At 40.9% G+C, this 27,091-nt stretch overlaps 1 protein-coding gene across 8 annotated transcripts in view; it reads left to right on the top strand.

Annotated features, from left to right (window-relative positions):
• Positions 1-27,091, top strand: part of NDST2 (N-deacetylase and N-sulfotransferase 2) — a 130,076-nt gene that overhangs the window by 25,199 nt on the left and 77,786 nt on the right. For 4 of the 8 annotated variants that reach the window (XM_085229866.1, XM_085229870.1, XM_085229867.1 and 1 more), the window contains one exon: positions 23,140-23,208. The exons of the other annotated variants lie outside the window; for them this stretch is intronic. The gene's annotated coding sequence lies outside the window, so the exon portion shown is untranslated. The remainder of the gene's footprint in view (positions 1-23,139; positions 23,209-27,091) is intronic. 8 annotated transcript variants of the gene reach the window in all.

Raw genomic sequence — 27,091 nt, forward strand, 5'->3', positions numbered from 1 at the left:
TTTTACCTTTTACAGATAAATCATGAAACTCAATGATATTAGTGAGATGGAGGCAGTATCAAGTTTTTTCCCTAAAACTTCCCGTTGCAGACAAGGCCATTAGACCAAGCAAAGCTTATGTGCTGAGAAGTCTCAAGGCAGTTTTTGAGTTTTGCTTGTGTTGTAGTCCTCTAGAAGATATGGATTTCTTTAAAAACAAACAAACGAAAAAAACCAACAACTTCCTTGCTTCCAAATCTGCTTTTGTAGAAGATGGAGTTTGGAGTATCTGAATTAAGTTGCTTCTTTCCTCGTTTCTCTCATTCTTTTAAATTAATTGCATTGTGTGCCTTCTGTGATTTTTGTGTAATTGGCTAAGCTGTAGGGATGCAATCAATCCACCTGGCTAGCAAGATCTGTATACAGTGCACAGGGTAATTTTAAGTATTGAAAAGAGATGATGGCTCATCCCTGATGTTCTGTGGTATCTGTGCTCTGATCTGTGATGGAGGAGGGCTTGAACACTCTCTTTTATGCATGTGAAAAGTGGAGCAGTTCCTTGCATATGATAATGCTGCCCTCTCCCCTTCATTTCTGGTGCCTAGAGAACTGATGTTCTGGAAATGACTGTAAACATAACTGCTTAGTGCAGGAAAGCTGTCTAAGCTCACTTTTCAGGTCATCATCCAAACCAGAAACTCAGGTGCAGGTAAAAGTTCAGATCTCTGTCTTAGAAACATCAAGTTTGAACATAAAGTGCTGAGGAGCTGTGGGCACAGGGGGCTGCCTGAAACAGACTCTCTCTGTTGAGGGATTTTTTCAAGTAGACTGACATCTCCCTTTCCAGTACGTAGTAGGATTCTTGTGATTCCTTTCAGATTTGCTGGCTTTTGTGGACTAGAGTACATGGGGGTGGGTATCACACTGAATTTGGTGTCTCTCCAAAGCCGGTAGGATTATTCCCAGCTGTCAGTGACTCACAGTAGCCAAGTTGCTGTCTCAGAGTTCAGGTTAATGGAATTTGCTGTTCAGATTCCCTTGAATTGGCTGACGGAGATGGAATTTCCATGAACTAAGAAGGGCAGGAGAAATTCTTCAAAGTATAAGCTTTGAATTTGTGTTTGGTCTGAAAAATTGCTGAGAAATGCAGTCTTTCCTCATCTAAATGGAGACAGTTCCTTGCCAAGAATCTTCCTTTCAGGCGTTTCATTTTGTTCTGTCTAAATTCCTACTCTGTGTGCTTTTTGCTGAACATATCCAGTTTCCAGAAGTGCATTAGAAATGTGATAAATCTATGTCATATGATTGTCATTCTATTCCTTTTCCACAAAAATTGTAAACTTCATCTGGATTTAGTGATTCTGTTCTGTCAGCGGGGTAACTGCTTAGTTTGTTTATGTCAAAGAAAAGGGGTACAAATATCAGCAATGGAATTCATTCATAAAGTATTTACTGAACAGTAAGTGAAGCTTTATGCCTTTTTGCTGCTTGTTCATATTTACTGAGAAGGTTATCTTCACCTCTTAAATTAATGCAGAGGAATATCTGAAGTAGCTGGGGTAAACTGTGAAAAATGACCTGGTTCACATGTTGATTTTGACTATCGTTGTTCTGGTAGTGTGTGACTCCTCCAGGGAGCTTGCTGAGCTCTGACAGAGCTGCATTCGGTCAGAGGTCATGTCCAGTGTTACTTCTGGAACAGCGCAGAATCAGTGAAATGGTTTGGAGTTCATTTATTTTCTTACAAGACAGCTGTTATGTGACTGAACATCTCTGTTATTTGCCAGAAGTAATAAATCTGAAGCTTATTTGCCTTGTTGGTGCTCTGTTTCAGAGTATGAGAATGTCTAGAACAAGTTCAGTCTTCTGCAGGTAATGAGTCAGTATCTGACTAGCCCACATTTGTGGTTTGATGAGATTGCCAGCAGTGCTTTGTTCCCCCCTTTTTGTCTCTGGTTTCTATCTGTGAACCTTGGGTATGTGTATGAAAAGTATCTTCCAGTTTGGAATGACATATAAAAAAAATGAAAGGCAAAGAAAATAGCAAGAATTTTCTACATGATGTTTTGGCTTTTCCATTTAATTAATCTGTTGGAATAAAAGTCCAAGAAATCACAGTGAGATGGCATCTTGTTCACTAATCAGGTAATCAAAGAGGGAAGAGGTAATGGATGCAATTTTATTTTCTGAGTATGCAAAGGAAGAACAACATGAGACGATTAACTGCATATCTATTTCAAACTGTAGGTATATTTTTTGATTAGACAGGATTAGACAGATATCACTGCGAGACTAGTGATGACCCTGCATTTATTTTCAGTTCTGTATTTGCTTCCCCTATATGCCATTTTATAGGCAAGATCCTAAAACATTTTTCTTCAGCTGAATCACAAATAATGAAACTCCTTTTTCCACACTAGTACTGATTTGCCATGTTGTTAATTGCTCGTAAGGCTGCTCAGTTCTCTGATACCAGTCTCTTAGCCCAGATATGCTTTGTTACTTCAGCCTTTAAAGCCTGTTGGTCAACTTGTGCAACCAAGATAGGGATTCCAAATATGTTTGGTTAAATGCACAAATTGAGCTTTAGGTGATTGATTCTGGCTGTGCTTTCAGTCACACTAAGAGAGCAGTATTTCTGACTACTTATGTACATGATGCATCAGGCTTCAGGGACTTCATTCACAGACTTCATCTTTGCTTCCCTGCATATTTCTGCTGAGATAAGGAGCCGATAAAATTAACCTTGGCCCCAGCTGACCAGGTCTCCATACCATAAGTTAGACAGATTTAGCATTTCATTTATTCTAAAGTTCTTCCTCTTAAGAGGATTGTTGAAAGTTACATCCAAGTAGTGAGATTGAAAGTAACCAGTCTTGGGGCTGCAGGGGATGACATTTATAGAGACGCGATGACCCTTTTATGGTCCTTTTCTCCATCAATACAAAATACTCATCTCAGAGTTTGGTAAATGAACTTTCTCTTTTTGATATATCCTCTATCACAAGAAAATGTTTTCACTCAAGCATGCATTCTACCTAGCATGCTGTTTTCTGAAGGCATGTGGAGGATGGGATAAATTGCCATACTGACTGCTGGAGACCTCTTTGCCTTAGTGCACTGGAAAAGATGAAATTAAATTTGTAAAGATAAGAAGTCAATATATAGTAAGCTAAGGTACCTTAAATCATGGTGTGAACTTATTCTGAGATGAGATAACTTGGATTCGCTGTTCCTTAAGCTTCCTTTCCAAATGCCCTGTAATAACCTCCCAAAATGCAAGTCCTTACATGTATATGAAGGAGTTTTGTGAACTATTCTCCCCTGTTGATCTCACAGCATAATTGATCCTGCAGAAGTCATCCAGTAAATGCAAAAGCTTGTAGTGTTTACTACTTAGATTTTCTCAACTCAGTGTTGTATCACCATCTTTAATAGTTGTTCAGAGTCCTGAAAACAGTTTTAGTAGAGGTCATGCTGTAATTAGCATCCGACCGATTAGAGTAGCTTATTATAATTGTGGTCTGAGAATTGTACTGTAATCCCTTGAAATGCACAAGAGATGATAATACTGAAATATACTGTGGTGAAACCATGCTGTTACATGGACATCAAAATGTAGTTCTGTACTCTGCTTAAAGGAAGTGAAAAGGATAAAATAAGATACGAGAAGGATAGGGAAGGAGAGCTGCACAAAAATGAGCAGTAGTGTAGTGATGTACAAATATGATTACAAATTGAAAATTTTGGAACTTTTATGAAGATGTGACAGACGTGAAATACGTTTTGGAAATAGTGAATACTTTAGCACAGATTGATTATTAACTCCTTTTTTTTACATTTCTTCATCTGCACAAGATCAAAGAGTCATTCAGAAGAGCTGAACAGAAGCAAACCAAACTGCAAACAGGATGTGCCTAGATTTGTTTGTGGAACTCATGGCCACTCTTGTTCTTAATTTTGAGGTGCAGATAGCAATTAGTGGGAGTGGTCATGTGTGATTAGATAGAATAAAACCTCATATGGTACAATGTCTATCTCAATTTCTAAATGCTGACTACATCAATGAATATTTTAATTTAAAATTAAAGATTTCTTGAAACTTAAAAAAAAAAAAAAAAAAAAGAGGTGGCTTCCTTCGGATTGTCCAGTATTTGAGCAAGATAAACTCCTGCTCTGAGTTTTTGTCTTCTATGATGTTGTGAAGTCTCCGAAGATTGTGAACCATGTGATTATTAACTAGCAGAGAAACAAAGCATTAAAATTCACCCACGGTTTGTAGAAGATGCTTTTGGGTGGAAGGGGGACTCCTGCAGAAGACTTGTTAATCCAGCTCGCCTTGTTCTCTGTTTCCTCTCAGTTCTGTAGTTTATAACTTTTTTTCTTCCTGATCACATTGATATACTAAATCCTTCAGTCATTTTCTTCTGGATTCGTCTCAGCTGATTTTTGTGGTCTAATAGAGAAAATCTCAGCCAAACTATATAATCTCATATTTTGAAAATCGATCACATGTTTTAAGTGACAAAGGGAATAACTCCATCTTCCAGTACCTGAGCTGCTGCTGAGATGGCCAGGATTGTATACTTTTCTTTTGTCACAGAAACCAAAACATGGAATATGCCACATTAGAAGGGACACACAGGGATCATAAAATCCAATTCCTGGCTCCATACAGGAGCATCCAAAATCCAAACCCTATATCTGAGAGCAGTGTCCAAATGCTTCATAAACTCCAGCACTCAGGCTGTGCTTGCTGCCCTGTGCAGCCTGTTCCATGCCCACCGCCCTCTGGTGCTGCCCTCCCCTGACGCAGCTCCATGCCGTTCCCTCGGGCCCTGTCGCTGTCACACAGAGCAGAGCTCAGCGCTGCCCTCCGCTCCCTGTGAGGAGCTGCAGCCGCCATGAGGGCTCCCCTCAGCTCCTCTGCTCTGGGCTGAGCAAACACAGGGACCTCAGCCGCTCCTCACGCACCTTGTCCTCAGGACCCCTCACCATCTTTGTATAATAATTTCCAGCGGTCATTAAGGTATTATGCAGTCAAAAAAAAAAAAAAATCATTTTTATGTTAAGAATACAGTAGAGCATTTTTTTACTAAGCCACTTGGGAGAATTGAAATATAAGGGAGTGGCAGTTTGCTGTGTGTGGATGATGCTGAATGCAGTGGATGTGCAGAGTCCTTCAGCCAAGTCCTAATGGCAGAGAGCAGTCTCCAGGATTCCCTGTCCAGCTCTAACTAAATGGCAGACTTCTGCCTGAAGTGGCACCTGGCACTTAACATTTGCCATGTAATTAATAAGAAAAGAGTGCATTTATTCTTTAGATTTTGTGATGTTAAAATATCTGCCTCATGTTGAAGTCCCTCACAGCTGCATGTCCATTCCTTTCCTTACCCCGTGCTCTCTGGCTTGAATTTGTGTTTGAGCTGTTTTCTTGCTTTGTTTTCTTAAGCTGGAGTGTTCTGCACTGGAATAAGGAGGAGTCCCTCTTGTTTCTGCATTCTGTATTTGAACATTAGCAGCTGAATTTGAGGTAAAATAGTGGCTCATTTTTAAGCCAGTGCAGGTGAGGAAAGCAGCAGCACGAGGGGGTACATTGCAATAATGTACTGAAAGGAGACAAAAATAGGATGATGAAACACAAAATATGCACTGAAATGAGTTTCTGAAAAAGCAGAGTGAGCATGTGTGTGTGGTGGGGAGGGAGTTGTCTCAAAAAGCTGTATTTGTTCCCTGGAGGCTCCCGTGTGCTATAATTGAGCCAACATGTCAAAGTGAAGTATGTGGTGAGCTTTGGGAGTGGGGGAAAACTGTTTCTTCTGCACGTGCAGGGCTTGGATGAGCCCAGACTTAAAGCAATAATAGGCACTCTGCTTTTGCATTGCTGAAGCCACAACACAGCAGAATAGCTGTCCAACCAAGCTCTGTAGCCTCTGTTTCTCTAAGGTCTGCTTTAAATCTTTCTTTGGTTGAGAAACTAAGAATAATTGGCTTTGACTTTGCTTCTGTTGTGGAAGTGAATGAAGATGATGAACAGAGAGGAAGATGACTGAATTGCTATTGAGATATAGGCAGTGCAAGCTACAGGGACCTTCCTTGTTTTAACGACTCTTGAATCTCGAAGAAACAGATCCCATTTCCTGTATGTCGTATAGAACTTTTCAGGTTGATGTAATGGTTTGAGGATATACTGGCTTACTTTTGTTTAGTGCTTTTATTTTTGTGTTATAAACAGATGGAAAGAGGGTGCTTGCAGTCCTGGTGGGTAGTTGCAGCCTTTGGCTGTGTGTCTTGATGTGTGACGCTGCACTGGCAGCTCTCTCCTTGGCCATGGCTCACTGCAGCTTTGCCCTAGGACTTCATATTAATTTGAAAATCTTTAAAGCCAGTCTTTCCATGCTAACAAGCTAATTTTGTCTTGATTGTTTTTTGTGTAAAATCTTTACCTTTGGCGCTTTCATATTTTAGAAATTATGCTTACTAACGTATTTGAAGTTCTGATTGTTTCCATAGTGACAGCAATGGCAGAAACCTGCAAAAGGAAGGTGACAGCATTGTCGTTTCAAGATTAACTGTTTTATGGAGGAATGATCTGTGGGGGAGGGGATGGGGGAGAAGGAGAATATATAGTAGGTTTTTCCAAGCAGTCACACAATATTTGGGAGTAGTTGAATAAACTTGGAGATCGGAGAAGAAAGGCAGTGGGACAGAAGAATTGATCTGGTATTTTGGCATTCATCTGTGTGGGGAAGCAGTGAACAGAAGGTCAGCCTAGAAAATCTGAAGTGCTTTCAGCAACACATCTCCATTATTGCTGCTCCAAATGATGATGAAATTGTGACATGCAGAAAGCTGCAATGTACAAATTACCCTCAGAGAAGAGGCAGAAGTTAACGTGCCTGTGAGACAATGTGTGTAACACACCTTTGTTTAATTTCTCCTTTCCAAATTCATCACTTAAATGTAGGAAGCTTTTAGCATTAGAAATTAGATACTTACAAAGCCATTAGCAAGAGCTGCAGCCTCCTTATTTTCCTCCGGTAAAATCAGCTGTCTGATTTTATTTTCTGGGAAGCAAGGCTTTATCCCCTTTCATTACACATCGTATTACCGTGTTTGTCAGTAAGACAGCTTTAGAGAATGCAAACGTTTGATGAGAACCTTCTCTGTGGCTTAGAGGAGTGTTGTGGAGTGTTTTACAGGAGAGCCGAGCCTCCCATGTCTCTTTGCAGCAGGTGTTGATCTTTCTGTCTGCAGCGTGGCCACTGGAAGCAGTTGTCTGAATTATAATGTAACGTTTCTGATATCAACTCAGGCAAGCGGGAGGAGATGATGAGAGAGATGCATGTAAACAGTGTTAAATATTTTCTTTCAGGGACTATCCCTTTTCACTGAAGCACTTGGTAGCATTCAAAGTGCTTTCCCTCTCCAACACCACTGTCAGGTTTGGGACTTGGAGTCCATGTAGCTCTGCTGGGAAGAGCGAGTCAGGCAGCTGCCCCTCCAGGTGGCAGGCACGTCTCTGGCCCTGGGGAAATCAAGCAGGCCAAAAGTAAGGCACAGGTGCTATGCTCCGATTTAACACATTGTTAAATCCAGATCGCTTATGCCTTCCAGCCAAAATATGGCATCATACTGTAAACTGAGTTTGTGTTGCATCTTATTACACTGGGGAAGGAAAGCAGGGAGCTGGGAACTTGCATTGCCTTGAACGTTTCAGAAGTTACTCATTTGTCAGTGCCTTAGGTCGCATCTGCATTGGTATCTTGGTGGGTTCTTGCATTATTTTGGTATCTCGGGAGTGGAGGTGAGTAAAAATATGTATTAATAGTGCTTTTTTGTATTTGTCTGCAACATTTTGCACAGCTGGCATGTTGGGAATTGTTTGAGCTTGCTTTTTCTGTTCTGTACCAGCCAGAATCATTGTGTGCAAAACTAGAAAACAGTTTAAAAATCATGAGATTTGTTATTTGTAGCAGAAAGGAGGAAGTAAATTGTGCCATCTGCTCTAAATACTGCCCTCTTATTTGCAGAATGATACAAAATTAAATGAAGTCAGTTTCTTCTTCAGGGAAGTTCATTTGTAGATAGTTAAGCTGTTGAGATTCTGATTTAGTACTGAAACAAGAAGATTGGTTAGGATGTCTTCTCTCCATTCATCTGTCTGCCAACCCCCAAGAAAAAAAACAATTATTTTTTGCATTGGTTACACTGGCATAGATCTTTAAGGCGCAGCTTAGTGCTGTGCTATAAGTAGTGTTTTGTGTCCCAAGAATGTATCGTGTATTGCTTGTATTTAAGTATCATTATGAAATTTAGACAGAAATAGACACGTTTCTGTGAAACTTACCTCATTTCTCTGTCTGTAAGATTCACTTCATGCAATTTTCCATCTTTTCTCACCTCTTTTAAAATCAAGGAGTAGCATTTTTCTTTTTTGCACTGTTAGTAATAGCAGTTAGTGCTGATTCGTTTGCATTGATGCCTCTGCTACTTTAGCAAGAGAGCTTTATTTGCAGAGATATCATGAAGTTCTTTCTTTGGTTTGCAGAACCTTTGTACCTGTTTTAATCTTAGAATGTGTAACATCCAAGAGGAAATTCGGTGGGGGGGGGGGGGGGGGGGAAAGAAAATAAAGACACCAACTACTCTCTTGTAAATTTACCCATTAAGGATGTAGGTCCTGTAGATTTGGATAATGTTATATTCATTTCTTAAAGTAAAACCTTCCCTTAAGTCAGGGAAAAACTTCTGCAAGGAAAAAAGGCATTTCTTACACATCTTTTGCCTCCATTTCCAATTGCAGGCAGCTGTCTGATTTATACTCAATGAAAACACCTAATTGTGCCCTTGTAAGGACACCATTAGATTTTCAGTTTAAGGGAGTGAATATTTACTTGCTTGGAAACATTTGGATGTGTATTATTGAAAGCCTTTACTGAGGATACAAGATTTCAGAGATCAAAACATAAAGGCTGCTAATGCTTTTCTGAAAGCTCTTCCTTCACAGAAGTCCTTTTGCTTCTCCATGGGTCATTTGTGTTTAGTAAGATTGCATGTTATTGGATAACAGATTTAGGTGACTCTGTTTCTGTTCTGTATCTGTTCAGATAGCATTAGCCAAAGAAATTGTTAGGACGCTGGTAGTGATTTTCTGTATTACTCTTGTGAAATATTTAGTATTTGCTTTTTTCCTAAAGTTAGGGAAAGAATGTTTAATGGATGATATTGAATACAAGTGGGTACTTTATGAAAAGTTTTTAAAACAAAACACTCAAAATGGAAAAAAAGAAAGATTTAGTTTCAAGTGTTTCTTAAATTTCAATCTCACCAGATTCAGAAGATCTTTAACTTCACAGAAGCCTTATAAACTAATGCTGATTCTTTTGGAGACGTTTTTAATAACCCATTGTTATAGGTTCATTTTGAGGCACGCTTGTGGTTGGTGAGACACTGGAACAAGTGGCCCAGTGAGGTTGTGAGTGCCCTCACCCTGGAGATGTTCAAGGCCAGGCTGGATGGGCTTTGAGACACCTGCTCTAGAGGGAGGTGTCCCTGTCAATAGCAGGGTATTGAATATAGATGATCTTAAAAGTCCTTTCTGACCCAAACCATTCTATGATCTAGTACCATTAGAGAAATAGGTTCTGATAAAATTGCATGAGTGAAGTCCATCTCTTTCCTTATGGGGCTGTGTGTCCGAAGTGGAACATGAGTGGGAAATGGGAAATTCAGTGGTACGATGTGGTCTTTTGTTGATGACCTGTGTTGTGTAATTGGGTCAACTCAGTTTGTGCACTCTATGGCTGTATTCATTCCTGCCTTGAAATGACTTTTATTGAGAATAGCTCAGAGATATTTCAGCTATGCTTGTCAACTTAAATTGAGGCTTGTTGGATTTCCAGAATGTTGTCCTTGGAATTTTTGAGCTCTGGATTTCTTGGAAGATTTTTGTATGCGTTCTCACTGTGGTTTTTTAATCTTTTTTTTTAATTCTGAGAAGCTCTTCTAATATATGCTTTGAAAGATTCATGTCCAGCTGTTTCTATTGTTTTGTCCTCTGCCTCTTTATAATTGAATATCTGTCTTTTCTACTTGTTCTTTTTCACATCTGCATTTTCAACTGGACAAAATCTGAGTTTTATTTCATGGTGCTCATAAATGTAAATTAGTATGTATACATTGTTTTTTTTTTTCCCATGGATTAGAAATTGTCTTTAGAGGTGTATAAGCAAGAGGCATTGCCTTTTTTTGCACATGTATTCATTGGGATAGCTGTTAGACCTGGGTGGAGATTTCTGAACTTGAGCCTTTTGCCCTGTCACTTTGATAGATGTATCATTATTCTGGGGCTGAAGAGTTCTGGTTTGTATGAAATGAGGGCATCGAGGACCACAACAGCATAACAGTCAGCACTGAGTTGTGGGTGTCAGGCATGGCTGCCTTGCCAGTCACTCCGCTCTTCTGGCTTTTTGCTAGTGTTTTTGCTGTTGTGTTAATTTATTGTGTAGTACCACTTTCCATAAGTGTTTGTGGGTATGAAGTATATCTGACTGAATGAGCCTTCCCTCAAGGTCATGAACAGGAGCAGGGGAGTATTTGATTCCCACTGTTTTCACATGCCATGTGAGTCAGTCTGGGGCTGGGATATCTCTCCATTGTATTAAAATATCTTTCCAGAAATCTTCGCATGGATACTAAATTCTGGCTCTGTTTGTGCTCTGCTGATAAGGGTAACTCAAAATCTATCACATCTGGTAAGTTTTAATCCTATTTCTTTTCTTAGTGTATCAGGACTGTTCACCTTGTCCTTTAAATATGCTGCTTTAGTGAATAGCCACAGTAAAACGTTCTGTTGATAAATCGTGGCACTGTTATGGTGTAGTAACTTCAGTCATTAATTTTCTTGGTGAGCATGAAGATGTTTTTCAGAGCAGACATCTGCTTGAAAAAAAGTGAGTTTTGTTCTGGGTTCACAGTTGTTGCAAGTGAAATTACATTTGTGCCCAGAGCAGGTGCACTGGGCTGCTGTGTCGATTCCTCCAGCAGCTCTCTGCTGGTTCTCTGCCCTGTAATGCTGCAGCCAGTCAGGACGGTGGCTTTTGTAACATGACAGCTGTGTGCAGACCACCAAACTCGACCAGAACCAAAATCAGCTTCATTCTCAGCCAGCCTGAAGCTATTGCTGGATTTCAGCTTCTATTCTTGTGTGACAGGCACACATGGTGGGCAGCGCTTTGAATGCTGGCTGCACCGTACGGTTTATTCTATTGCTTGGGAAGCTGGGTGAGACCCTGGTTCTGTGTGGGCATGCCTCCCTCCACGCTTCGGTACCTCTCGGCAGGGTGCCTTGTGGTGCTAGCTTTAGCCTACTCATTGCAGATTCATTTCCAAACCGTAGATCTTGTTGGTGAGACATACTGGTGAGACATGTCTATGTTCCCTTTCTGGTGGCTGTAGGAAACTACACAATGGGACAGCATGGTTGATTTGAAATCTGCTTTTGGAATGCTTTTTGGTACGTTTCTGAATGTTGATAACACTGTGGTTAGCATCCTTCCCCTTGCCTAAACTACACTGATGGAATGGATCTGGGAGAGCGCTCCTTTTCCATTGGTGTGGTGTTTGGATCACAACAGGACAAGTGAGTGATATTAGTAGACGGCAAGTCTTTGAAGTATGTTGGAGTCAACTTCAGAGAGAAGGAAAATCCCTTCCCTGAGCTGCAGATAAACAATAACGCTTTCAAACCTTGAAGAGGATCAAGGTGAAGCTGAGCGAACAGCAAGTGCTGAGAAGATGATCCTGCTTTGTGACAAGTGGCAAAAATACTGTTTTTCCCTTTTGTGCTCCCATACACAAAGCAAAATAAAAAGTATTTGGAGATTGCTCTATGAAATGAAAATAGTAAGTTTTTGTTTTAAATATCCTCATCTTAACTGATGTGGGTGAATATATTTTAAAACAAGGGTGTAAATGCCTTGTTGGGATTCTGAAATATCCTCAGAAGCAAGTGAAAAGAGCTAAGTTCATCTGTGTGGATGCATTTTGCTGCATTTTTTGCCTATTTAGACTGGGAGGAGGCTGACAGTTTCCAACTGCTGTGTGTCACTCCCAGTTTACTTGGCTTTGGCTGGGATAGAGAGAATGGAACAGGCTCATTTCTCTTTTTCTTGTTAAACCCCTTAGAAAGAAGGAAACTACTTCTAGGCTGTGTACATCACATGCATTTCAGGAGGTGGATTCGCCCCTCTCCTACCTAAGGTGAAGGATCTCTTGGCAGGATGTGTTGGAGAGCAATAGAAAGTGGCAGCAGAAGTGGCTAGGATCATTCCCTCAGAGGTTGCTGCTTGTTTTTAACAAGATTCCGAGTCTTAGAATGTATTCACTCAGCTTTGACATGGCTCATGGGTAAAGGCTGAAGTTCAGTGGCTGGAGCTGGGTATTAACATGCCGTATGGGTAGTAGCAATGTCACGAGTGGTAAATAAGGCCTTCTATAAGAACTGGAAAGCTGCGTCTCCAAAATTGAAATAGGAACAATGGAAGCAAAAATGGTAGCTGAAAAAAATGTGATTTTTTTTTAACATGTTTGCTAGCACAAGATAACTGCTGAGAGAACTCAAAATAGCTCTGTATATCACCTTTAACACAGGGCCAACCATACGGATGAGGCTATTACCTTATGTACCACACAACAGTTTGTCCCATATGCACTACCAAAGGGAGAACAAACATGGGATTGAGAGGCGGTGGTTTTGGGTGGGGGAGGGAGGTTTGAATGTGTCCTTTGGGAAAGAATCTGTACAAAGAATTGAGAAAGAAATAAGATGGCAGCAGCCAGGATTTGCAGAGCTTTTCAGCCCTTTGTTTGGTTATCTTGCATAAGTGCTTTAGCCAGAGACTCTTTCAGTAGCTGCATGGGGCCAGCTTGGAACACAAACGTGCATGAATCCAAATGTAATTTCCCTGTTGTGCACATTCTGGCTGTGACAGCTCAAGTTATGAATGTAAAATAGCAGAAAAAAAAGTTCGGAAGGTGGCTGGGCCTGCAACGTTATTAAGAACGGAATTACCCAGAGCTCCTGTAATCTCAGTAAAGGTTCTGCCTGGACTTTAAGCCTAGCTGCTTCTGTGTTTCATTTTGGTGTGCTTTGGAAAGGAAGAAATAGCCTGTGAGTCTGTGCCCCTGGGTGATTGAGCGCAATAGAAGCAACAGTCAAGCATTTGCTTCCAGATGAGAAGCGAAGCAGGCAGAGGGGTGATGTTAATTCTCCGCTCCAGTCGGTGGTCGGTGCTGGCACAGAATGAGCCAGTGCTGGTGCTCCCATCTGTAGAATTAAAGCACTGCCCAGGGAGCAGCAGCATCTCTTCCCATTTAGACAGTTCTCTTCATTGTAGGGCACTCACCCAAAATCTGCCACTTTCCCTAATTCCCAGCATTCAAGATGCATTTGTCTTTGTGTAGAAGAAGGGATTTCCTCCTCCCCATCATCGCACTGCTCGCAGAAGGGGCACCTTGCTCGACTGCAGGACAGTTTGTCTGGGGGTATGAGGCAAGGAGAGGACTTTTCCCCCTCCTATGTGCAACTTGCACAGCAAAGAGGGGTTGCAAAGTTTATAGCTTTTCCTACTTCTTCTGCAGTTTTTCCCCGTGTCTGTCCTCTCACTCTCCCTTTCCAGGCTCCTTCCATCCCGTGTTACCATGGAGAATGAAATGCCGGTCCCATTCAAGTTGTCGGCTGAATAGGTTTTGAGGTTGATGGATGGTGAGAATCTCTTATCCCTCCTTCTCCAAACGCCGCCCCTGCCTGGTTCTTGACATTTCACTTGCCAGAGACTGGCAGTCTGGGAGAGAGGACTGAAAAGGAGGCTGGCAGTGTCCTGCTGCGATGCTCTTTCAGTTCCTTGGATGAAATCAGCAACTGTGAGAAGGTCTTAAGGACTTTGGTGCAGAGCCTTGTCCTCAAGCTGGCCGAGGCATGAATGCTCACTTGAGTGCGTGCTCCTGCTTCCCCAGAGGGAAAGAAAATTCAAACGCAGCTCTTGCTGCTGCTTGTGGCTCTGATTTAAGGGGTGATGTGACCTCTGCAACTTAAAGGGAAAGGTAAGGAAGGAATAGATACAATGCACGCTCTAGCAGAATCTATTTCTCTCATATATGCATCTATTAGACTTCATTTTAGTACTGCATCCCATGAGAAGTAGAGTGTTGTGGCTGCTGTCTGTCTCATGTCCTGCCTGTGATGCTGCAGTTAGTGGGGGTCTGTGCTTAGTGTGGACCTGCACACCCTGCCTACGCTGGGTGCCTACTCGTGAAATTATTACCAGAGGATGAGAATAGCATTCCAAATAGGGTGCTTTGAATAACAAATACATGGAGTTGTGGATTTAAAAGGCCCAAGATTTGAATGTGATGTTGAGGTTACTGCTGAAGTGCATGAAATGGAGCTGTAAAACAGAAAAATCAAAATGATAATGCTGTAAAATTGCACCAAAAATACTTCTTTTGTTGTGATTTATTATCTTTGTTGCAAGGTGACGATGACTTAGTAAGGGATTGGGAGAATTCTGGCTTCTGGTGAAAGGCTGAAGCCCGTCCTGTGTACAGAAATAGTTGTTTTGCCTGATGACACGTAACAGAGTTTGGGGGTAGTGTCTGCCTGCTGTTGTTTGGTTTGTGTGTAGATGTCACTTCTGGAAGTAGTGGTTAGAATTAAATTCAAACATTTTTCCAACTGTAAGCATTCCATGAACATACACTGGTTTGGGAGCGGGAAAATATTTTTGTGACCTTTCAACAAAAAGCTGCTCTGTCAGGAGCGAACAGGGCAGGAATCCCTGCTGGTGATCAGGGATGGGCTTCGAATGTAGGGTCGCACATAGAGAATTGCTCTGGGTGCTTTTGAAAAGCTGTGCTGTGCCTGATAGATCATTTGAACTCTCAGTGCATCTCTTCCAAGTATCGCAGTGATAAGTATTTCTGTACCGAAGTATGAATAGCGTCTGTATGTTCCTAAACTTGCTAAACAAATACATCTTCCCATGGTACCACCGGCAGCTTTTGCATCTGTCTGAGCTTTGCAAGAGTTCACTTTCCGTTTGATGCTTCATGTCCTGTTTGTTGTTGGATTGTTGTCTCCCTGCTGGAGCTCTCCTGCAGCGAGGTTGTTTTTCCTGTTGTGTGAGCCACTTCCAAAACGCTCATAGGTTAGCAGCTGAGCCACTGGTGTATTAAAAGGGAATTTTGTCAGTGCTGTATCAGAGAGGCACGTGTGTATGTGAATATGCATGAAATACAAATAGACACAGTATAAATGAAATAGGTATGAATATACCATAGTGTTCTTCGGTTACTTTATTGTAACAATAGTTGTATGATTTTTGTCACAAAGCTCGTTAGGGATTCTCGAGCTAGATGAGTGCATAATGGGCCCTGGATCTACTGTTGTTTGTAGTCCTATGTGAGAATACACAGGACTTCAGTTTCTGGTTTGAAACTGTTTGGCTGTGCTACTGGGAAAAAAAAAAAATAGATTTTCAAAAATATACTGTTAAGCAGCTTCTTTTCACCATCAAATATGTCACTCATGTCAGATGGAATTGAGAGTGATACAGGGAAGAAAAGGAGGTAGTCCTTTGGGACACAGAATGATACTGTGGTTTGGGATTAGCTTCCTAATAGGCACTCAGTGTCATATTGCCATTCATAAGGGTGGGGGAAAAGGGTGAGCAGCTGTTTTACTGTGGCGATTTTGAGGGAGCTGAGGCGGCATCGGCATCAAGGCTGGAGTGTGCATGGCATTTTATTCTGCTATCTTGTGGGGTTTTTAAAATTCAGATACTGCCTTCTCTATACAAAAAATATACGCCTACCTGTTCATGAGCTTGTGTGAGATGAAATCCCCAACCTTTCTCTTTCACTCTGTTTGTGAAGATTGTTATGCTAATAATTGTAGAGATTGCAAAAAATTTTTCCAGATATTTCTGACAGATTTCAGTTTTAAAAAAAAATCTTCCATTTTTTAGCAGGAATGTACAGAGATTCAGTTTGTCCTCTGAAATGCCTCTTCTTTCTCCCCTTCCAAGATTGACCTTTTCTTTTTTGTTTATTTTCTTTTCTCCGATGAGAACTAACTTGACTTAACAGCAACAAAAATAACAGGAAATTTTATTATTAGGATGCTCCTGGTAGCTTCCCTGCTTCATTCCATCTGGCCTTCAGTTAAATTATTCTTGGAAAAAAAAATATTTATGTCCCACTCATTTTAAATTCAGAGTTGCAAAATAGCAGTTTGGTAACTTTTCCTCTGGAAATGTCAATCAAATGTGTTATGGGTTCCAAGATTTTCATGAATATACTATGGTTACTATTAACCACCAGAGAATACTTCTGTAATCTCACCTAGGGACACCTCCTGACTTCAGTAATCGGTGCTGAGGAGGTGGCTGTTACAATGCAGTGGTCCTTCCTGACACTTATGGTGCCCAAAGGTTGACTCCTGCTGATGCCCTGTGTTCCTGTACCGTTGTCTCCATTTTTCCAGAGGCAAAAAGCCCTAAGTTGTGCAGCTATGGCAATCCTGAACATTTTGCCCTTTGCCTTAAGTTTGGGTTATGGAGTCTAGTTCTCTTAGCCACTCTTTCTTTCTTGAATTCACTTGTCCTTAATTCTGCAGTAGCTCAAAACACTTGAGACCTGTCCTTTATAATGTACAAAACGCAAACACTAAAAGCAAAGCACCCTGATACTATGTGACTTCACGTTGACTTCAGCTACTTATTCAAAACCCAGCTTTTCAAATCTGTGGTCTTCCTGAACTGTCTTCCTTAAGCCTCAGAATTAAGTTGGATTTGAAAATGCAGTAAAACAAACGGATTCCGGAGTGACAGCGTTGTTCCCTTTCATGGGACTCAGTAAGTTCCCATCACTGAATTTGTTGGGGCTTTCACAGTCTCTCTACAACACAGTGTCACAGATCCTGAGGAGTGTGTCACAGCGAGGGATATAGGCAGCCCTTTGTGTCCACGTGCCTGGGATCTTTGACTCTAGGAATTACTGTTGCCCATAAATGATATTTCTGGACAAACAAAAATGGCAGTATGAGGAACAGCAGCAGATCGTGATGCTGCATCCATCAACGGGGAGGCTGAGGAGTGTCTTACTGACATGCCTGCTCTGCCTCACAGGAATGGAATCATTCCATATTTCTAATTAAGCCCATCTAACAGATTGCTAGCTAACTTCTTGTTTAATGTGTTTAAATAATGCCTCAATTAATGCTACAGCTAGTTTGAACAGAAATAAAGTAAATTTATCCAACGTATTATTCTAGCTTCCTTATTATCTGCCAATATAATGTCTGTGACGACTGCCTGAGTGTGCGGAGGACTTGGTAATTCTGCAGGAAAATACTGAACAAAGGAATTGTTGCACTAAGCCTAGGAAAATTTGCTGGATGATTTGACTGTTCTTCAGTTGTTTATTATTGGTAATCCCTGTTTTCACATTATATTCCTGGTTCACTCCAGTTATCCCTTAGGGGAAATGAGCGTATTTAATAATTTTTCTGAATTTTGCCAACATTATCTGGGACTTTGGTCTGTCTCTTCATTCCTTCTACTGCTTACCTCTGCCTTAAATGTGCTGGTTTTTTCCTGCAGTCATTCCCAGCCGTGCTTCCGCTGCCATCAGCTTTCCCTCTTCCTCTCCAATCTAGACAGTAGCCAGTGCTCGTCCTTCTCTTATCTCACCCTGAAGCCTTTGGCTGCTCTGTACGTGCAGTCAGCTGGAGGGAGATCCTGCTCCAGACCTCCTCCTGTTTCCTGCATGTTCTACTTCCCCTCATCCTCAGTGAATCAGTGCCTGCCTTTCTGCTTCAGGCTTTCCCAGCGAGTGCAATGTAGGACTGACCTCATTTGCTTCGGTTTCACTCCTGTCCACTGCTGCTCAGTGCCGAGCCAGTGAGAAAGGACATGGCTTTGTTGGCTGCAGCTGGGAAAAATCCCTGAGCGGAGCAGGGGTGTCTGCCCACATTGTTGGGAAGATGACTCTTCTCTTGTTTATGGACTTAAACACTGTCAAATGATTTCTAGCTTCCTACCTGCTCTAGTCAAGTGGATTTTTAAGCCTTGTATTTCAAGCTGGCCTGTATGCAAAGAATGCGCTCTCCACTCGCTCTCTCTCTTATCTCAAGTGTCATTTACTAGAATCTCTCTACCTTTTGCCTCCTGTAAAATGTAAACTGAATTACAGGCGTTTAATTAAATCAACATATTAAGTGCATGAGAAATGAGAGGCAGTGGGAATTTCAATGGCCCCATCCATAGTGGGAATATAAAGATCTATGATGCCGGGTATCTAAGCTATTTTTCTAGTGTATTGGGAGCACTGGTTGTGTAATAACAGTTTCCAGCTGAGACGAAACATGTTTCTGTGCTAGGTCAGCACAGCAGGAGATCATTTCCCCTCACCTGGCAGAGCTGCTGCTCTATAAACCGTGTGACTGCTAGTTAAAGGCTCAGGTTTGCAGTAGCACTGCTCCTCTGGGATGGGGGGAATGGAATAATTGGTCAACACTTGCGAGGGTTTGACTGAAAAAACATGGCAGTCTCTGCTTTTGTGTACAATGTTTGTCTCAGTCCCTCTGTTTCGTACTTTATGCTTAAAATTACTTTTGATTGATGTTGGGGATCTATTTTCTGCCTGATTTTTAGTGGCTAAGCATTATGCACGTAATATTGTTATTTGCATTTTCTATAGATTGGATTTTTCTATAGATTGGATTCTCAGAGATGAGAAATTTTATTTTGTTCTTTTTGCATTATACATAAAAACTGAAATTGCTATCATCTTGCCATAACCCAAATTTGGATCACAGAATCAAAATGAAAAACTGTGAAACAAAATATAACACAGGAAGCATGACAAGAATTAGATTAATCTCTTTTATGCATATACTTTCCCTCTAACCCTGGGTTTCTGAGTAGTTGTTTGATGTTAGTTTACCATGAAGACATGGAACAGCAGGCTAGTGAGTGATGGAGTCAAATTAGGGTAGAGCATGAGGGAGGCCCCTTGTCATCAGATGGGTTGTGTTGTGTGTGCCTCTAAACCAGCTGCTGGCTGTTTCAGATTTGTCACCATGAAATCCTCTCTTTTAGTCTTGATCCAGAGCGGTGGTCTGCCCAGCCTGATCACTGTTTGTTGGTGGTATATTGCTTTTTCCCTTTCAGTTTTTATGTATAATGCAAAAAGAACAAAATAAAATTTCTCATCTCTGAGAATCCAATCTATAGAAAAATCCAATCTATAGAAAATGCAAATAACAATATTACGTGCATAATGCTTAGCCACTAAAAATCAGGCAGAAAATAGATCCCCAACATCAATCAAAGTAATTTTAAGCATAAAGTACGAAACAGAGGGACTGAGACAAACATTGTACACAAAAGCAGAGACTGCCATTTTTGCTGTGATTGGATTTGTCAGAAGAGCAAAAAGTATAAAAGTAGGGGGAGGGAGAACTGAAAGGGTTATTTTCTTCTATTTTAAGTAAAACTTAAAGCATTTTTCTCAGCACTGGAACACTTTAGAAGAAACAGGAGAGCACAGAGCTGATAAAATGCACATCTATGACCAGAATTTCCCCCCCGAAAGTCAGTAGCCTGGAGAAAACATGGTCTGATGGTCTAGGATGTTCTCTAGGCAGCCTGAATATCCCCTTCCTTCCCCTGTTGTCTGTACAGTTAGGTGCTATTTTGTGAAAGGTGATCTCAGACCATGCTTCTGGAAAGGTCAGTGTTGCTCTCGTCTCCCACAGTTCTGGCATTTCTGTCTTGCTTCAGTTTCCGAAATTAGGCAGTTGTAGGGTGCATTCAATCAACTCATGAATCTGGCTGACTGATAATAATTTTTTGGTGAATTAGTTATTTGGATCAGCGTGCTGTGAATAGCTAGGGATCTGGGCCGACTTTGTATGCCACCAAGACAGGCTTATGCTCCTGTGAAACTGTACCCTGCAGCTGTTAACTCTTCTCTGGACTAGTCTCTGGGATACCAGACTGAGCACTGCGCGGTACTGTCTTACAGATACATACAGGACAAGCTGCATTTCTTCTCCTATAAGCAGTATCTCAGTTTGGCCTAATAACTGCATACATATATGTGAGTTGTGATGCCCTCTTACACTAGGGTTTTCAGACTCAGTTGGGCTGGGTTTCATCTTCAAGAATAACACCAGCTCTGGGCCAAGCTAACATGGGTTTTTTTCCATCTTCTCTATTTCATTCTCCTGTATGTGCTCTCCCATGACCCTAACACAGGACCTATTTGTTATTATTGCAGAGCTTCTTCCTGGAACCTTAAGCTTGTGTTTCCATCTGTGCTTTACAACCCCACAAATCAGATTAATCCCAAATGCTAGCACTGTGCTCCTGTATGTCATTCTGTCATGTACATCGTCCTGCCATGCCTTCACGTCTGTGCATAGAGTGGCACATCAGTGATCTCAGGCAAAAGGCATTAGTTGATTTGGCAAAGGTGCTCACCCCACTCTAGGATGAGAACCAATAGAATGTCATCAGGAGTGTACTGACTTGATGCACTAACTTGGAAATTGATTTTGAGAGCCTCTGCTTTGGCAGTTGTCTTCAGGAAGAGTATAGTTCTTCTATGAGATTCACCCAACTTGCTCTTTCTTGGCTTACAGGGAGGGGATTTATCCAGTAAAGAAGATGGCTTCTAGTCCCATCTTCCCATTTCCATATTTTATCTAACAGTTATGTTAGGTTTTTAGAGTACATTAGTTTGTTACTCTGGATCATGGATATAAATAGATGTCGGTAGCAGGAGGCCTTATCAGCTGTGAGCAGCTGTACTTGCCTTTTTATTTTTAATCTAGGCACCAAAAGTGCCTATGAGCAACAAAACTTGGTTTTCTGACAGGTAAAACCTTTGAATTCTTTGGAATTTGTTGAAAACTGTTGCCTCTATTCTAAAAATGAACTAGCATTGCCTTTTGAGGGAAGACTATGACCTAATTATGGGAGTTCTGAGTTCAGGGTGGTATTAACGCTCTGGTTTTGAAATGCTGTGTATATATGGGCAGTTGTGCTTAACTAAGTACATAATTTCTTGCCTATGTTGGAGAGCCTGGAGAATCAGGTCTGATTTCCTGGAGGCTATCATCTGTGTGCTCTTAACTGAAGTGGCACTTGGGGAATCCTTTAGGTTACCAGGAAGTGAAGAGGAATGCACACAGGCAGAACTTGAGAGAAAAGGATTTCAAACAGTGTATGAAGAACATTATGCATTGCATTTGTAAGCATGATGAATGAATTTTTGATCTATGAATAACCGTGGGCACTAAAATTGGCCTTCCTTCTATTTAATTTTTACAGCTAAGGCTTTATTTTCCCTGGGTAGATTATTCAGGTTGCAAGTTACCCATACAGAAATCCCAGGCTCAGACCTGGAAGCAGTGCATCTGTTCATGCATGGCTCAGACCCCAGGCCATAAACTGACCTACTGAAACTCTGCCAGCTTTATTCACAGCTACGGCTGACATCTCTGCATTGTGCAGTGTATGGGCTGTGGCGAAGCAGTTTTGGAGCTAGATGCACAGGAGCCAGCTGGAGTCCACAACTTGCAGGTCTGGGCTGCAGCTCTGGCTCTGCAAGACTCTGTGCAGCAGGGCTGGTGGTTACAGCAGTTCTAGGAGAGAAAACTGATGAAAGAGTAATATATTACATGTCTGTGACCCTGTCTGCTTTGAGAGGTTTGTTAGCTGGGTTTTCATATGGGGCTCTGTACTCCAGGTGATTGACCTCCCAGACCCTGAGCACTGCAAAGTGCAGCGTACAGATAACAAGCTGTAGGCTCTGCATAACTGGCATTTTGAGGTCAAGGTTTTTCAATTATGTGGATACTCCCATCCCCCATTGAGTAGTGGAGAGCTGACTTTGTTAATGCTTGACTGAAGGATGTATCAAGTGGTGTTTGACCAGACTAAGTATAAAGTGTGTAGTTCAGATGTTTTCTCATGAGATGTTCAGCACTCAGAATATTTATTGCAAAGATTGAGAGGACAGGTCATCCTCTGCTCTGCTACAGAATTCTACCCTTGAATAATGAAATAAATAAATAAATAATTTTTTTTTCCTTTGTAGATCTACTCTATAGTATGAAGAGAGGTGCTTTTTTTTTTTTGTTCTGTTTCCAGAATCATCTACAGGCCTACATTGGAAAACAGATGTATTTTGTGAGAAATAAAGCAATGTCAGGTTTTCCTACCACACAGGTTATGATAAGCTTTTGTTGTCAAATTGTGGAGAGTTGTCCAAAGGGAGATGTGTATGGAGACAGTACTTACCATAACATAACCTCCACAGGAAGCAGTGCAGATACTTTCTTGTGTTTGCTGCTAATGGGTAGAAAAGTATTGTTCTATCCTTGGGCAGTAGTAGCTGACAGAGAGGAAATTAACTCTTTTTGATGGTTGTGAAATCTGGTGCCTTCTTACTCTGAAGTTTTTGTTTTCTGTATCTGGTTTTGAAAAATTTGTTACGCCAGGTTTTTAAAAGTTTCACACTGGGCAGGGCATCTTCTGGTCACCTTGGAGAGCATCTTGCTGCTCACTGCTGTTCTGCTTTCATTTGGAAGTGCATGGTCTTCTCAGTCCTCACCTCATCCTCTCTGTTTAGTGGGACAGTGTCGTGCACCAGGCTGAGCAGTGGCACACAGCAGAGGTTCTTTTCCCTTCTGGAGCTTGTGGCCAAAGGCTAATCAACACAGAAAGAAGAAGGAAAACGGAAAAATCTGGCTGAAAAATAAGTAGAATATTTTGCCTTACTTACAGTTCTTCTTCAATTTTTATGTTAGTAGTTTTGGATAATTTCTGGTCGATTAAGTTATTCCTCTGGCCCAAAGAGTCACAAATGCTTTTTTGCATCCTTCAGGGTTCTAGCAAGCATGCAAAAGTGGATTAAAGTCAAAGGACCAGAATCAGATCTGCTTCACTGTAATTTCCTGAACTGGAAACTGCAGTAATGCAGATATTGAAGTGGATCAGATACTGTGGCCAGAGAACGTTCAGAAGATGTTGTTGCCATACACTGTCAGACACTCATATTTATGTGATGTTTCTTCTCCCTCTCTAGGTTGGTGGTGTTTTCACTCTGCATCTGATATAACACAGCTCTTCTTAGACTGTGCATACGCATGTTGAGGTAAGGGAGAATTGGTGTCAAAGTTAATTTTGGCCTGAGTAGCATGGTAGGCAGATAGTGGGACAGAATTCCTATATTGTGAGTTGTTTGTTCAGTATGTTTACAAAAGTCATAAGAATACTGTTCTGTGACTTAGGACATTAATCCGTTTCTACATTATTGTAGATTATTGCCTTATGCTTTCTTGATTGCTGTTTAGGAATGCTATAAAGTACAAGCAATCAACAGAAGCTGAGTAGTGACTCTTCATGTTTTCAGATCTGTGTTATCTGAGGGTTTTTTTTTTTTTCATGGTATTGTCACTGTATCATAAATCGTAGAATCTGTGCTGTGTATCTGTAGTGCTATATGATAATATTGGATTGCATCAGCATTTACTTCCGTGTACAGATGGCAAGACTGCGATACAGAGAGAAAATTAAAGTCAACTTGTCTAGCTCTTGGACGAGGTTTCCTGCGTAGGAATGGCTGTAACAACTTAATGTGTGGTGTAGCTGTTAGTATATTAGGCCCAAGGTTGTTTTAGATTTTAGCCTTTTTAGCCTTTCTGTATGGTACAATATACTTTTCTTTTGTACACAGTTTTTCAAGAAGTAAGGATACAAAAATGAAGCAGTAAGCTTCTCCAGAGTGCACCAGTTGTTATTTTTGGCAGTAGCTTCCTGTACTTTCAAAAGAAAAAGTGTTTGTTATGTTTTAAGTTTCAAACTTTTGTGGGATGACTGTGCACAAGATAGGGAACTATCACAAGTTCCTTCCCACTTGTTGCACTGATATTTGTATTCTTCCCAAATGAGTGCATCATGTACTTACCCAGGCTTTTCTTAAATTACAGAGTAGTAAATCTGTAATGCTGGATAAAGTCCCGCTCTATTCAGGGCGTGTGGGAATGATTCTGAGGCTGTTGTGAAACAAAACACTAAGTCATGCACATCATTGAAAGATTGAATTTTGGAATGAAGATTTGCAACATATTGCCAGAATAGAAAAGCTTCTGGCATGTTTGTGTCTTCGTTCTCCAGATGTCTTAATTCTTTCCTTCCTAATCTGACTTCTCTGTTCTTCTGTTTCCCTCTATAATCTAGATAGCTTAGAGGAGATGAAGACAACTAAAACAGAAAATCTTAGCACAGCAAAAGAGTTAAAGCATTCTTCATGATTGTTGAAGTTAGCTCCTGGAGTGTCATGTTAGAACAATCGATTTAATTTCTCATCATCTTCTGGGAACAGGGGTGGTAATAAGAGATTATGACTTGATGTCTTCGAAGTATTCCTTGCCAGCTTCTTATCAGCTGCTGTGATGAACCTTGTCTGGTACGAGAAAGCGTACATCTTCCAGGCCTTTGGGATGTGCCCATTTCATATTTCTGTGTACCTCTCCAGTTAATCAGTTTGCTTCAAGAGGGGAAATTTAGAAGTAATGAGCAGTCACACACAGTTCAGACAGGGTTGGCTTTTTGTGCAGCTCTTTGTGTTTGATGTGTCTACCTGTTTCTGGATTGGAGTTAGTCATCACTGAGTGTGGTGTTCCGTCATTTGGGACAGGCATTGCAGAGTTCACCATGATTCAGCTAATGTGATTTTTAGCAGAACGGGATTATCTACGTTAAATTTTGAAGTTTTGTGTTAAACCTGATGTCACTTTTCAGCAGGGATAGGCTCCTTAATCTTCCTGTTACCGTGCTCTAGAGGAGTTGCAGGGACAGTAACATCTGTGCTTACTGTATAAGGCTGTTTACTGTTTCAGGAGGTGATTTGTGCCTTTATCTAGGATCTCTTAATAGGAACAGGGTGCAGCCCCCACACCTTTCTGCAGAAGGTTTTATCGAATGGCAGTAACTACTGGCGTTGCAACATGTGGGCTTTGGCTCTCCATCACTTCCCCTTGACTTGTGAATTCTTCTCACCTGCAGAGTGCTGAAGCCAGGAGTTGGATTTGATGATCCTTGTGGGTCCCTTTCATCTCAGGATGTTCTATGATTCTTTGTTGGTTGCAAGTGAGGGGAACTCAGTGGTCAGCCAAGCCATTAGCTTGGTAGGGGGGGTATAGATGCTGAACAGGTTGAATTGTGGCTTTAGTGAGTGGGTAAGGAATGGATATTCTGCTTCAGATGGGATCTTGGAGATCCTCCAGCCTCAACCTTCCCACAGAATTACTGTGTTGACAAGAGGGGGGTATGATTTCTCCTTACTGTCTCCCTCTTTGTTTCTGTACCCGTTCCTTTCTTTTTCTTTATAGTTTTTCTTTAAAGAAGTAACATAAAACCTCTTTTGAAATTTTCATATTTTTAATAAAACGAAAGGGAGGTGCATAGGAGCCTCATTCATCACCTTTTGTCACTGGACTTGATTTGACATGTGAGACTACAGGAATACTTTGGCAAGTTCAATGATTCCCGTGTGGGGGTAATAAGAGAGAAAAAAGCTGTCAGTTGAAAACAGCAGGAGCTGCATTAGCAAATATAAATTAAACAGATGGCTAAGATACTACAGCTGTCGCATACAAGCTCCAGGAAGATCTTTAGCTTAGAACTGCAGGAGGCTATTTTGAAAGGAAAGATGAAAACAACAACAAAGCGAACTATAGCATGACGAAAGAGACAATAGAGGCATTCAGATGACTGTATGAGACTGATTTTTTTTCTTCACCTCTTTGCATCTTATGACTCTAAAATTAATTCAGGATCAGCTAATATAAGGTCATATTGCAGATTTCCATACAGTGGGTTTGTTTACTAGTTTGGAGATACATTTTAGTAGTCTTGTGTGAGATACTGGCTTTGACGTATATCCCAGGGAGACAGGAGAAATGTGACACATTCCATACCATTTTGGTCTTCAACTACTTGTTTTACAGCTTTTTCAAGAAAAAGATCTTACTGAGTAATTGTTTTTAAATAAAGCATGTGTAGATGAAATGTTGGAAATGCTGATGTTTTGCTAAAGGTGAAACCTGCATTTAAAATGTCTTGCGTGTTTCATCTAAAGATGATTTTCTGATCAACTTTCAGCTATGAAGTAATTGCTCTGCCTTTGCAGAAGAAGTTATAAACCAGCACATAAGTATATGCTGTTTAACAGATGAGGGCAAATGGAATTTCAGTGCTGTTTTTAGAGGCCAAAAGGCAAGTAGTTTCCAAAATATCGTGTATGTGTTTTCCTCAGCTAGGACTACTGATTTATCCTAGATACTTTATATGTAATCAGAGACTGATCTGCTGCCTTCCCTTCAAAGACAGATGAAGAAATGAACAGTAAAATAGATGCAGCTGCATTTGAAGCCCCTATATTACAATCAAAGAAATAATGTACGCAGATGAATATCTAGACTTGCTGATCAATTCCCCATTCAGTTTGTGTTTTACTTCAAAAAGAAAAAAAAAAAAAGTGTATTTATGGTTAACTTTTAAAACGCTGGTTAATATGCAAGAAATTCTCGGTTTTGGGTTGTTCTGCAGCCCTTTGTGCAAAAATGAATACATTTTCAGTTGTGTATTTTTGTTTCCAAATTGTGTTGTTTATTTAGCGTAAAATCATGCTTGCAGGTAGCTCTAGGTCTGTACTTCATCTGCAGTGAACTGGGCTCCTCATGTAACTCTGCATTTCTCTTGTGATTGCAGCTTCATACTTCAGTGGAGAACAGTACTGCTGATAATATCAACTAACTGTCATTTCTACTCTGGAAATTTCAATTCTACCCCTACAGAAACTTTGGAGTGATTGTAAAACTTAAGAAAAGTGAGAGCAAGAATAGCCCTTAACATGTAGGCATATTCCCTTTCTAGCTTGCAAAACTGGAAGAAACAGAGTTGGCCTTGAAGTGTATTTGAACGTGAGAATGATAAATGTGGGATGTCTGTCAGTGTGGTGGGACATTTCTGAA

Source organism: Meleagris gallopavo, chromosome 8, assembly GCF_905368555.1.
Source record: "Meleagris gallopavo chromosome 8, MGAL_WU_HG_1.1, whole genome shotgun sequence".
NCBI lineage: Eukaryota > Metazoa > Chordata > Aves > Galliformes > Phasianidae > Meleagris > Meleagris gallopavo.